At 39.4% G+C, this 13,576-nt stretch overlaps 1 protein-coding gene across 3 annotated transcripts in view; it reads left to right on the top strand.

The window, feature by feature from the left end:
• The window catches only part of KLHL5 (kelch like family member 5), a 96,526-nt gene that overhangs the window by 23,706 nt on the left and 59,244 nt on the right, over window positions 1–13,576 (top strand). The window contains exon 1 of one of the 3 annotated variants that reach the window (XM_043544514.1): window positions 11,339–11,360. The exons of the other annotated variants lie outside the window; for them this stretch is intronic. The gene's annotated coding sequence lies outside the window, so the exon portion shown is untranslated. Of the gene's footprint in view, window positions 1–11,338; window positions 11,361–13,576 lie in introns of those variants that run through there. 3 annotated transcript variants of the gene reach the window in all.

Raw genomic sequence — 13,576 nt, 5'->3', positions numbered from 1 at the left:
TCCTCTTGTTCTTGAATGTTAGGTTTTCTTCTTATCAAGACTAAAATTAACTATTACCTATAAAACAGTTTAGGAACGTATTTATTCATTGTATCTGGCTTATATTATTTAATACTGTAGGTGTACATAACTTCATAGATGCAATAAGACATGATCCAAGTCCACAGAAGCTTAAAATCTAAACTGTACAGAACACAAAGATATCAGCAAGGGTGAGTGACAAAGCAAGAGTGTGCACATGTGTGTGCAGTGGTGGAGGGAACTCACAAGAAAGCATTTTGTTGTTCATGGGCAAAGTTAGCATTGCCATTATTGGAGTCATCGTTTTACGCTAACTTTCATATAATTAAGCTACCTAGTATTATAGCTTTGTGTTGAATAATGCCTTCTACATTGTTTATATCTAATTTGATCTAAATAAATTTTGACTCAACTTAAAAACTAAAATATGTCTAAAAACAGCAAAAAAAAATCATAGGTGTTGAATGTCATTGTAGTAACAAACCTATGCAATCTCTGGTTATAATTACAGTATGAAATCAGAAGTATTTTGTATATTAAATCTTTCTTCTTATTTCTATTAGCCTAAACCCTATAAGGCTCAGCAAGCTTTTCACTAAGAAGACGCATGGAATTTTAAGCCTTGAAGTATTCTTCTAGGGAAAAAAAAAAAAAAGAGAATCTATTAAGATTCCCAAGCAGATACAGTATAATAAAGCTTTGGTAATTATCATTTGATCTTCCCACACTGTCATAAATCCACAACTTAAATTTAGTTAATCAGTGGTTTATTTCCTTCAACTAGCTAATTTAAATTTCAGTTGCATTTTTGCATAAGTAGTTGACTGAATTTTGGCCAGAGAACTATAGTTGAAAATACAGTAAATGCATTTCAGTGAAAATCCAACTAGTTCTTCACTTCATAAGTATTCTCAATATATTATATACCTTTTAAGAAAATTAGATGAAGCATTTTAAAGAGCGACCCTAGGATCTGTATGTGTGTGAAACAGGGTAATGAATGGTGAGGGGAAGATAAATTAGTAAATAGTTATAAACCATTTTAAAATACTACACAAAAAGTTAGATTTAAGAAGGTTAAGATAGTAGTTAATCTTGCATTGGACTGTCAGACTTACCATCTGTGACAAGAGAGAAAATTGGATGTTAGACCTTTGTCCTATCGTTTCATCCTGATTCAGCTCTCACTTTCTTCTGGAGGCCGAGCCAGTCCGCTTTGAGGTTTATCTTGCTCTGCGTGTATGTTATCTTGGTAGACAAGCCTTGCTTCTCCAGGAATGCAAGAATTTTGGTGCTTGTGGTTTAGATTTTTGTTCTTAGTTCCTATCTGGAAGTTCATGTATGCCACCGTTATTCAGCTGTGACTCTGCATGTGTAATGGGAAAATGCTTTTGGGAGTCTTGTGAAACAGGGCCTCAGTGGCATTGCTGTGTACTTTGAAAGAACTATCAGAAAATTAAATTGGTGCCAATTCTTCAGGAAAAGAAATTGTAGCATTTAGGGGTACTATATTTCTCATTAGATAATGCCAAAATGAAAAGAGCTGTGGATACTGGGAGGATACTTCTTGAGAAAAATACCGGAAGAGGGCTAAACTTGGTTTTTAGACATTGGAACTGGAGAATTATTAGTTCAGATAATTCCCAAATGGATAGGACCTAGAGATAAAACCAAGGCAGTTTTTGGCTTGGTTTTTGTTACTTTTGAATTGCTGCTGGTGCAGTTACTGAAAAATTTGGAGAGAAGTTTCTTTTTAAGTACACTTTTGATAGGACAACATCCAAGTAATGTCCTCTTTTCCTGTTGGGAAAATCACTTTGATCTGAACAACCCAAAAGGATAATTTATGTCAAAAGACGTGATGTGAATTGCCAATATTTCTGTTTAATTAGAGGACGTGAGAACAAAAGTTGGCCAGGTCTGATGGGAAAGAGAGGGCTAGATTCTTGAAATATGTGCGGTGTAGAAAGGTCAAATGAGTCAATTTCTTGACTGAGTCATGTAGTGTCTTCTGATCTTTGTTTTGTGTCACACATATAGCTTGAAGGAGGATAGAATCCACTTTATAGGAGTTACAAAAAACCTGAATTCCAGGATAATTATCTAAGGTTCTGTTGGAATTATGACCTCTGTGTCTGGCTATGCTTATTATTTTATTTCACGGGCATAAAGGCTAAGAAGGAAAATGGGAAATCTCTCAATTATATTTTCTTTTTGTATAGTATTGAGAATGGTTTGTCTGAGGTGGAATTGGTCTACAGAGAGAGGAAAATGTTTAGTTTTCTCAAAGATTAATTCTTAAGGCATAAAATTTCCTAAAACAACAGATTTGACCATTTATTTGAGTTTTTGGAAAAATATCTTCTGGTTCAAGGAGGACAAAATGGCTGGAAGGATTAGATTAGATCGAGGGATCATGTACTTTTGATATCCAGATTTTTATGTCACCCAGGAGAGCTGGTGAGAAAAAGCAGTATATCTCAATCCTTAAGCACTTTCTCTGAGGGATTGTCCAAGGAATTTGTCACATTTTTTACCTGAAAATACGATTGATCCGATATTGCTGTAATAAAGTGGTGTGTGCCAGGAATTAATTTCTTCCTAAATGTGTGTCACTTTGAGATGTCTGCCAGTGGTAGACAACTTGGCCATAGAATCAAAGCTTCCTTAAAAATTTTTTGATAGTATTGTAAGTGAAAATTAATATTTTTTCAGAGACACTTGGACCAGGTGATTTATATGCTAACACTTAACATATTTTGGACTTCTAGTGTCTGAGAGTAAAAAATAGGGATCACTTTAGTGAACAGAGGAGAGTTTCTATCATCTGAAATAGTTTAGTCAAAGTAAAAATAACAAATAATGGTGGTTGGTTTTCCAAAAGCTATTTTGGAAATGCAGCAGTAAAAAGGGGTTGCAAACACTTTGGAGCACAGGATTAGAATTCAAAATGACCTTGATAAATTGGAGAATTGGTCAGAAATCAACAAGATAAAATTCAGTAAAGACAAGCACAAGGTACTGCACTTAGGGAGGAAAAATCAAATGAACAAATACAAAATGAAGAATAACTGACTAGGCATACTAGTAATACTGCCTGGAAGGAACTGGGGGTTATAGTGATCATAAATGGAATGAGTCAACAATGTTAGGCAGTTGAGAAAAAGGCAAATATTTTGAGTGTACTAATAGGAGTATCATATGCAACTCAGGAGGTAGTTGTTCTGCTCTATTTGGCATTGATGAGGCCTTGGATGAAGTACTGTGTTCAGTTTTGGGTGCCACACTTTAAAAAAGATATAGACAAATTGGAGAGTCCACAGGAGAGCAGCAAAAATAAGAGGTTTAGAAAACACGACATATGAGGAAAGGTTGAAAGAAATTGGGCATATTTAGTTTGGAGAAAACTGAAGGAGTTCATAAGTCTTGAGAGGGGTAAAAAGTTGTCATAAAGAGGATAATGATCAAGTTCTCCATGTCCACTGAGGATAAGGAAAGAAGTAATTGGCTTAGTTTGCAGCAGGGGAGATTTATGTTGGATATTAGGAAAAACTTTCTGACTATAAGGAAAATTAAGCACTGGCACAGGTTACCTGAGAGGTTGTGGAATCCTAGTCACTAGAAGGTTTTTAAGAACAGGTTAGACAAACATCTGCCAGGGATGATCTTAGGGTTGCCTGTTTTCGTTGAAAATATTCCTGGAGGGTTCATCATATGACATAATCTTTCATTAGAGATTAATCTTTGATTCCTGGAGACTCCAGGACAATCCTGGAGGGTTGGCCACTGTAGATCATGCAGATATACTTAATTCTGCCTCTGTGATGGCGGATGGACTAGAAATAGATGACCCCTTGAGGACCCTTCCAGCCCTACATTTCTATGATTAAAATAGAGGAGTGAATTTTCAAAGCACAATGTGGGGATTTATCTGCATGAGTCCGACTGATAAGTGGAGTCGTGTCTCACACAACTTCAAAATGTATACTAAAGAGACATTTTTATATAGGAGCACTAATTGTGATTTGCAACACTCAGAGGCTTGGTACTTGGCTTGATTCTAGATTTGAGGTACTTCTAAACAACTAGATAAAAAGGTATTCTGCCCTCTGCTTCAATTATCTATGATTTTAAACAAGATTGTCTCAGTGCAAGGTCTTTGCATCTCCTAAATTTGTGCAGATTTCATCATGTGAGTGTCAAACCAATTGGAGTTGTGCAGCACTTTTAAAATGTATGGGTCTGTTTTCATGAGAAACATTTTCTCAATCTGCTTAGGTAGTTTGTGTGAGCATTGAATATTATTGAAAGTGGAAGATGAATTATATTGAGTTGGTCTATATTTTTTCTCTTCTGGAACAGCACGCATTGAGCAAACCTTGAGTATACAGTCAGAGTGCTGCTCTGATTTAATCGCTTTGATCTGATGACTTTGGGAAGCCCAGTGTAACATGAAAAGTGACCATTGTTAGTATTTGTAACACATCAAATATGTAAACAAGGTGTTATAAAACAGTTTTACAAAATTCATGATAACAAAATGATTAGTATGTACAACCTTGAATTTTTGAAGAAGAAAAATAAATTAAAAAGAAAAGGACTACTTGTGGCACCTTAGAGACTAACCAATTTATTTGAGCAAAAGCTTTCGTGAGCTACAGCTCACTTCATCGGATGCAAGTAGCTCACGAAAGCTTATGCTCAAATAAATTGGTTAGTCTCTAAAGCTTTCGTGAGCTACTTGCATCCGATGAAGTGAGCTGTAGCTCACGAAAGCTTTTGCTCAAATAAATTGGTTAGTCTCTAAGGTGCCACAAGTACTCCTTTTCTTTTTGCAAATACAGACTAACACGGCTGCTACTCTGAAAAAAATAAATTAATAGTCCTACCATTCAAAATCCAGCTGAAACATCTCTGGGGCTATTAACTGTCAAGAACAACACCCTCTGGAATAACTTCTTATTTAGTCTAACTTCCAGTTTAAAAAAAAAAAAGTATATACACTTCATTAGGTACTGAGAGAGAAGGTGAGAAGATAGGGTTTTCAAATGCCAATGTTTGATAATCTATAGTTATATGCACACACAGTAAGAATTACACATCTCTTAACTGCTAATGTGCAGACTTAGTCATAACCAAATAGAATCCTTCACTAAATGTTTGAGCTGATTCACAATATGTTGGTACCTAATCATAATACACACGTTTAAATACTTCTGAAGCAAATATGGCTTAACTATATAGATGTATCTTAAATGATTGGAAATGTGTATTTTGAGATGCATGATTTTAATATATCAATCTCAGAAAAAGATGGAGTTTCTGTTTGCTTTACTGCAGGTTTTCCTGTATGGGAATTTCTTGATCTTTGGGTGCAGTAAATTCTATAGGGAGGAATCATAACTGACTGGCTGAAGTTTTAATTGAGAAATTGGGAAATTACTAAAATTGATCCATAGTGCCATATTAAAATTATGACCTATTTTAAAGTTGGCAAAGTAGTATATCGTAGTTGGAAAAAGAATGAGTGATACATGTAGATACAGTATCACCTTTTTATCTGTGTAATGTCATAAAATGCTTGAAAACTTTTCAGAACTAAGGAATTTTAATCACTATTTTCAGGTACATGTATAAAAAAGAATTTTTAACTGTGGTGTGGGTAGGGAACATTATCTGGTAGCTATATCAGTCTTCAGAGGAGCAACACCACAACTAGATAACCCAGAAGTAACACATTGTTCTCTTGTTTTTCTTGTAGTTACTCTGGAGACAATCGTTTACAGTACTATTCTGAAACACAACCAAAAATAAATACGTGACCAAAACAATTATATCCTCAACCATACCTTTTAAGGCTCTAATATACAGGTGATGTCCATAAATACCAGGCTGTGTAGGATAGTGTGGTTAAAACTACTAACAGTGCACAGATAGAATTAGAATGCCTTGTTGGGGGAGTACATTATCCCTTTATAATACTTATGTGATAAAAATACATGAACATGGGTTGGCATTAGTTAGGGTTAGCCTACCTTCAGCACAGACACCATTCTACTCTGTGGAAGATCAATGTAGGGAAGGGAGCAGACTGAAGCAGGTGTGGGTCTGTGACATGCATAGTGGTGGGAAGGCAGCAGGAGAGCTAGTTGGCCTACAAAGATCAAAATTTCATCTGTCCTCAGCCCTGTCTACCTATTTCGGGCAGGTGCTAATTTTAAATCTTGAGTGTTCAATCCACATGCTTAATGGGAGTTTGACAGGCATCAGAAAGCTAGGTAATATTATTTGGTGTAGGATATATAATCTTGTATGTTTACTTTTATAAAAATTTAATTGTGTGTAGAAGACTGGATAACATGTAATGATTTTTGGATTTTCATGTATATCTCTATATAACTGTAAATTCTTTATTGTGACTTTTGAGGGGAGAGGAAGGAGACTTTCTCCATCAATCAGGAGTTAATGCACAATAAAAGTCAAGCTGTTCCTAAAATTCCATAATTCTGTATCCTAGAAATTAGTGAAATGTTAACTCCATAAAACGGATATAAGTGCTTCATTACTATTCTTACCGTGGGCCAAAAAAGCAAAGTCTGGAGAATCACAAAACTGTGGTTTCACCCTGATCAGAGTAAACCTTGTCATGGAACAAGTCTCAGCAAGGACACCACAGAAAGTAGACAAGTTTGAAAGGAAACAGGAAAGCACAATCAGTTATTTCAAAATAAATAGCATAAATTTATCCCTACCATTTGGTAGTGTTATGCTGGTAGATGGTGTTGGCTGATCTCAATCACAAGCCAGGTTAAAGCTGATGGGTGTGCAAACTAACTTTCATTCAGGTTAAATTGAAGGAGCAATTAAGTATCCTTCTGTGTAGTGATAGGTGGAAACAGAACTGCTACCCAAGGCACTGGGTCATATGGCAAGGACTGAGAAAGAGGCAGATTACATCATATCTGACTACTGCTGGTTGCACCTTTTGCTAGTTGCAAAACACTAGAGCTAGAGGATTGATTGGTTGTATCTCTGGGTGTGATGAGCAAAAAGCCAGTAGAAAGTGATAGAAACATTTGTGAGCATGCACAAAAGGGGCAACAGTTTTGAATCTAATTGATATTGTATAGGTGTAGTGCCCTAATTGATTAGATTTATATTGTTGAAAACAGTTATGTACATGCAATATCTACAATAAAAAAAGGTTTAAAAAAACAGTGATGCATAGATAATGGAGCAACTACTGTTTTGTACTGCTTTATAAGTTTTCTTCATCATCATCACAAATCTCAAGGAGAGAGAAGCTTAGCTTAGAGAAGCTTAGCTCAAGGTGTGAAAAATCCACACCTCTGAGTGACATTGTTAAGCTGACCTAAGTCCGTGTGTAGACAGCGCTAGGTTGATGGAAAAATTCTTCCATCGACCTAGCTACAGCCTCTTGGGGAGATGGGTTACCTATGCAAACGGGAGAATCTCTCCCATCCTCATAGGTACTGTTTCCACTGAGACACTGTAGTGGTACGGCTGCAGTGGCTCAGCTGTGCTGCTATAGCATTTTAATCCTTGCAGATTGAGTGCCACCCGGATCACTCTGTCAAGGTCCTTAAGATGGTCTGGGTGGATATTCAGTTTATGTCCATCATTTGTGATCTTATTGTGCTACCAGAGCTTTTTGTAACTGTGATCAGCGGCTATGTAATGGTGTCGTCCCCGTATTTCCCCCCCCGCCCCCGCCCCGCTCTATGGAGATAGGGTAAGCGGATGGCAGGAGCACAGGGGGAGGGGGACACCCTGATATCAGCCCTCTTTCCCTCCCTTCACCCCCCCCCCCCCCCGCACCCTGCACAGCAAGCAGGAGGCTCCCTGAAGCAGCTTCAAGGCAGAGGGCAGGAGCAGCACGTGGCAGTAGGGGGAGGGACAGCTGAACTGCTGGCAATTGATAGCCTGCTGGGCAGCTGCCGCACAGGGAACTTAGGGGAGCTGGTAGGGGGACTGCCGGTCCGCCCTGGTTCCAAGCCCCCACCAGCTAACTGCAAAAGGCTGCTCTTTCTGCAAGCAGTGGACAAAGCAGGCAGCTGCCAAACGACGTTATAAGGGAGCATTGTGCAACTTTAAACGAGCATGTTCCCTAATTGATCAGCATGGTAAAAATGAAACAATGTTAACCCAGAGGACTTTAAGTGAGGAGTTACTGTATCTGCACACCTTGCTCCCACTCATCCTGGCCATGCACCCTATACGCAAGAGTTTAGAATGTTTTTAAGCAGCAGTGTCCACTGCGGCTGCGCAGACATCCTGTATGCCCTTGCACTCCCCTTTCAGAGGGCATAAAGGGCACAGCAACCCCAATTGCCATTCAGTTACTTCTTACTGCCCATGGCAGACAGTCGGCAAAACCCAGTGTCCTCTTAGCTACTGTCCTATCTAGAGTGTACTCCTAGTTATTTTTGTCTGTTGATATTTTGTTCAGCCCAGTGGTGATGGGTGGGTGGGAAATTTAGGATTACTGAGTCCTGATATCAGGGCTAATTAATTTATCAGCCTTGTGTTCGAACCCAAATCGTAAGGTTTTAAAACCTGTCCATTTGATGATAGGCATGTTAAGTGTCTGTTCGGGGGAAATCCATATTCCTGCAAAATGTATGGTTTCTAAATCCTTTTCAAAATGCATTCAAAAACCCAGAGACGCATGGTTGAAGCTATTTTTAATGGAGATGTTCATGAGAGGCACGTCAGACTCTGAAGCTCTTTTGAGAGAAGAAATTCCTGCTCCTCCTGCAGGTGAGCCATCCATAGAAGATTGCACTCTGGGGTCTGTTGAAATGAAGAGAGTTCATTTGTCCTCTAAGCCATCAAAGACTGTCTCAGATTCCATTGGAGCAGTCCATGAAAGAAAAGACCACAGTTCTGAGTCTGACTCTCAGTGCCATTCTTTGTCTCTGATACCAAGTAATAAGAAGCCTGAGAGTTGTCACTCCAGAGACCAGGCCTTATTTTCATCATATTCATATTGGCAACAGGAAATGGTGTTAACGATGTTCTGTATAGTGCTGACATCAGCCTTCTATATTCTTGACCATGCAATTTTCCTAGTTTGGTTACAGTACCATTCTAAACTGGCTCTGTTCTTTAAGAGGTTTGGGCAGTTGTTCAGCTGCTTGAGGGATCTCTTGTGGGATGGGGTTCCACAAAACTTATCCTTTTGGCTCTACACTGTGAGGCTTTTAGAGAAGATAGTGACATGATTTGGGTCGTTGTCGTTCTGGAATGCAGATGACACATACATATAGGTTTCAGAGTAACAGCCGTGTTAGTCTGTATTCGTAAAAAGAAAAGGAGTACTTGTGGCACCTTAGAGACTAACCAGTTTATTTGAGCATGAGCTTTCGTGAGCTACAGCTCACTTCATCGGATGCATAGCATATCGTGGAAACTGCAGAAGACATTATATACACACAGAAGTTTTGTTTCATGGTCTCTGTGTGTATATAATGTCTTCTGCAGTTTCCACGATATGCTATGCATCCGATGAAGTGAGCTGTAGCTCACGAAAGCTCATGCTCAAATAAACTGGTTAGTCTCTAAGGTGCCACAAGTACTCCTTTTCTTTTTACATACATATAGGTCTAATGAAAGCAAGATAAGTTTGTTCAATAGCCTTAGGCTTTCCCAGTGCCAAGCTGGAACCGAGGCTTGTGCGACAGTGAACAAGCTGTGGCCTGACTTACATCTAAAACTTAGGTCAACCTAGCTACATCTCTCAGGGGTCTGAAAAATCTACACCCCTGAGTTAAGCCAACCCAAGCCCTGGTATAGGCACCCCTAGGGTTGTCGGAAGAATTCTTCCATTAACCTAGTTACTGCCTCTCGAGGGAGTTGATTTACTACAGCAACAGAAAAAACCCCATCTATTGCTGAAGCAAATGTTTATGCTACAGCAGTGTAGCTGCAGTGCTGCTGCTGTAGCGGAGACATAGCCTCAGTCTCAGCAAGTCAGACGTTGGGGGAAGGAATTTAAAGGGAGTGCAGGAGTGGTTGCTTCCACCCTTATTATAAGGGTGTTTTTTCCATCTTTTTTCAAGAGTTTTGCAATTTGGCGGTGTTCTTGGACATTTATGTACTCCGAGAATTTGTCAGTAGGTAGCACTTGCTGAGTTGTTTTTTTGGTTTGTTTTTGTTTTTTTTGAAATCTGTGCCTGTCTAGAATGTGTGAAACGTTTCAGAGGCAGACCTCACCACGGAAATATCCCCGCTTTTTTGATTTCTAGATTGGTATATTGCAGCACAACCCATGTTTGGCTATAGCTGAAGATCTCTTGAAAGCTAGAGATGATGGAGAATATGCCTGCTTACCTCTTAAGGGGTATTGGCTGCAGGGAACATCCCCTGTATTCAGGGGTGAAAGTAACACAGAAGATGAAAAGGGAGGGGCCTCGGGTGGAAGGGGTGGGGCTGGGTGTCAGTCTCCCCCAGCCAGCCCATCCGTGCTGCCTGGCCCGTGCTGCCCGGGGCTCTGTTGGCAATTTAAAAGGGCCCAGGGCTCTGGCTGCTGACGGGGCGGGCGCGAGAAGGGGCAACGCTTTAACGTCAGCTGCTGGTAGGCCGATACTGGGGGCCACTTCTTGTCGGTACACTGTACCGGCCCGTACCAGCCTACTTTCACCCCTGACTATATTCCTGTTTATTTCTAGGTGCAGGTCAAGATGCTTGTACTTGGATACCACTGTGATATATTGATGAACTTAAATCCATATAGCCTTATATGCCTCAGACCCCGGCTGCCATTGCTTTTCTCTCCAGAAGCCGCAAAAGTTAGCTGAAATGCTAGATTTAAACATATGGGACTAGTAGCCTGGCTTTCTCTCATTAGAGATTCCTTAACTCTAAAATATGCTTTCTCCTTCCCTTCCCCCATTACTGGTTTGTCAGAGATGTAGTCTATCCTTTCTTTTCTTAAGCTTTTACTCATGAGGTTGGTTTGGATAACAGTGGCATGTTTGATTTTAAGAAAGTACCCTTTCCTTTCTTGCATCTTCAGAGGCAGAAATGTTATGTCTCTGTTAAAATTTGTAGACATGTCCTGACATATGTTATAGGATTTATTTTTCTTATATGAATAAGATGGAGAGTAGAGCAAGGTCCAATTGCTGCTCTACGAAGGTCCCTTCATGGTGCCATAAATCTGAATGCTGTCTCTGCTCTAAACAAAGCTCCTTCTCTTTTTGAAGTCCCTCTCAGGCTGTTTCCATTATCCTCTGGGTGTAGCAAAAAGGAAGCAGAGAAAGGAGGACAGAGAGGGCTTTTTTTCTTTTACCGTAATCACTTGCCTTCAGACACAAGTAGGTTTTTTGTCTGTATATAACTACTTTCTTTGGATTAATATTTTAATCTGATTTTATATTTGTAAATGTCTACAAAAATAGTTTTGCAAGCCTGATAACGTTCCAGAGTGTGTATTTGATCAGTTACAAACATCTGAAGTATGCTGAGGCACTAATCTATGCCTCAGCATAGATGCCTAGTGTTTGTTTGCAAATACTGGCAGTTGAAAATATTTCTATCTTTTTTATCAATTTTTTTAAAAGTTTTTAATTATGTTCTAAAGTTTGAATTACAATATCATACAGTAAAGAGCGATCTTTGGAATTAGGAGAAACTAATCATAGCAGTTAAAATAAGGATTAAAATAGGGACTTTAATTATATTTTGATATTTTCATTTAGTTGACAAGTAAATATTAAAATCTTCTAATGATCAGCTGAGTCTTTTGTCTCTCAGGCCTTGACTTGAAGGACAAAGGAGCTGGTCAGGATAAACAGATAATTGTATAATCCATTTGACAGAATAATCAGATTGAAAATATAGTATTTGATGTTGCATTGGTGTTGGATGATGATAATATAATTGTGTAAAGCCAAAGGGTAGCAGTAGCAGCAACAGGAAAAACAGCTGAATAGAAGAGTGCTGGTTTTCAGATCTTGAAAATGCTTCGGTAGATTTTATATATTGCTGTTCATTTGGAGGTTTAATTTTAGGTACTAATTTCCTAATAGAAAATTAATCTAAGATAATAAATACCAAATAATAGAGACTTACCTTTTTAATGGGTGTATATATATATTTATCTAGATGTATTAAGTCCGCTCTAGCACTGTGGGTACTTCGCATCCTTATGAAAATGCATATACAAAATGGATTACTATCTACAAAAGTCTAGCACAAATAAAATCTCTCCTACCTCTGCTCATATTCTAGCTATATTTCTTTAGATTGACTAGTTGAGGTTAAATAGCATCCTGCTGACATTAGATCTGCTTAGCATAAATTTTGTGTCTACGTTGTAACTAATTATATTGGATTATCACTCTTCAACACTTGGACAAGTGAAGCAGGCCATATATATATTGTCTTAAGAATGTGAGTGACCTGAACTCCTTTTTAAATTTTATTTTTTAAAGGGCCAATATCTTTTCTTCTCCTTCATTCTGATAAATTATTCTTGAGACCTTTTTGTGGGAAGTAATTTATTAAAACTGTCTTGCTGAATTCTTTCAGTTATCAATCTTGTCCTCTAGTGCAAGTTTAACTATAGTACTATTAGCGCCAATTTGAATTGTTCCGAATGCAGAATTTGGTAAATTAAGCTCCCAGTCATGCACATACTTAAATGTTTGCAGAACCTTGCTCACTTGAATAGTCCTGTTGAAGTTTATAGGACTAATCTTGTGACTAAAATTACGCATGCGCTTAAGTGTTTACAGGCTCAGAGCCTCATGCTTTCAAGAAAATCAGTATTCTATTATCAGTTGATTTGGTGCCTGTCAAGTTCTAGGGAAGGGGTTCTCAGGACAAATTTTTTGGTGGCCTCAGAGTGTGGCCACCAACTCTTGCTGGTGACCACTCTCAGACTTTTTTCCTAAAATCCTTGATTAGCTTTAGGAAAACCAAATAAATATGCATATATACACATTCAAATCATTGTAATTTATTTATTGCTAGCTAGTAAGTTTGTTGTGAAAAGTGATACTTGTATGTTTGTTAATATCACTTTTCACAGCAGATTTACTCAGCTCTGGCAAGCCTGGGGACAAATTAAACCCTGGATGGAGGGTTGGGGGAGGCAGTGGGGGCCAGAGGAGATGGGGGTTGGAGGGCTGGAGCCTGAAGCCCTGCGGCCAGAGCCCGAAGCCCCGTGACTGGAGGACGGGGTCCAGGGATGGACCCTGAAGCCATTGGCCGGAGCCTGGGGCCTGCCACTGCGCAGCCAGAGCCCAGGGCTGGAGCCTGAAGCCCCCCAACCAGAGCCTGCTGCCCTGCCACCCCAGAGCTGAAGCCCAAAGCCTGAGCCCCACCACGCCTGGGAAGGTGGGGAACTCACTGGCTGCCTGCTCCTCCAGCGTTGTGCCCCAGGTGTCTCCAGAGGGGGGCAGGGCCCAATCCCTGCTGCTGACCCCAGCATCCAGGAACAACAGAGAGGGGGAAGGGGGTTCTACTTTGCCCTCCTCCCCACCCTCCATCGCAGCCCAGGAGGTTGTGGCTGCCAGAAAAGCCCCTG

Source organism: Chelonia mydas, chromosome 4 (genome assembly GCF_015237465.2).
Source record: "Chelonia mydas isolate rCheMyd1 chromosome 4, rCheMyd1.pri.v2, whole genome shotgun sequence".
In the NCBI taxonomy this organism is placed as follows: domain Eukaryota; kingdom Metazoa; phylum Chordata; order Testudines; family Cheloniidae; genus Chelonia; species Chelonia mydas.
The sequence above is the reverse complement of the archived record's forward strand: the minus strand, read 5'-3'. Positions and strand labels throughout refer to the sequence as shown.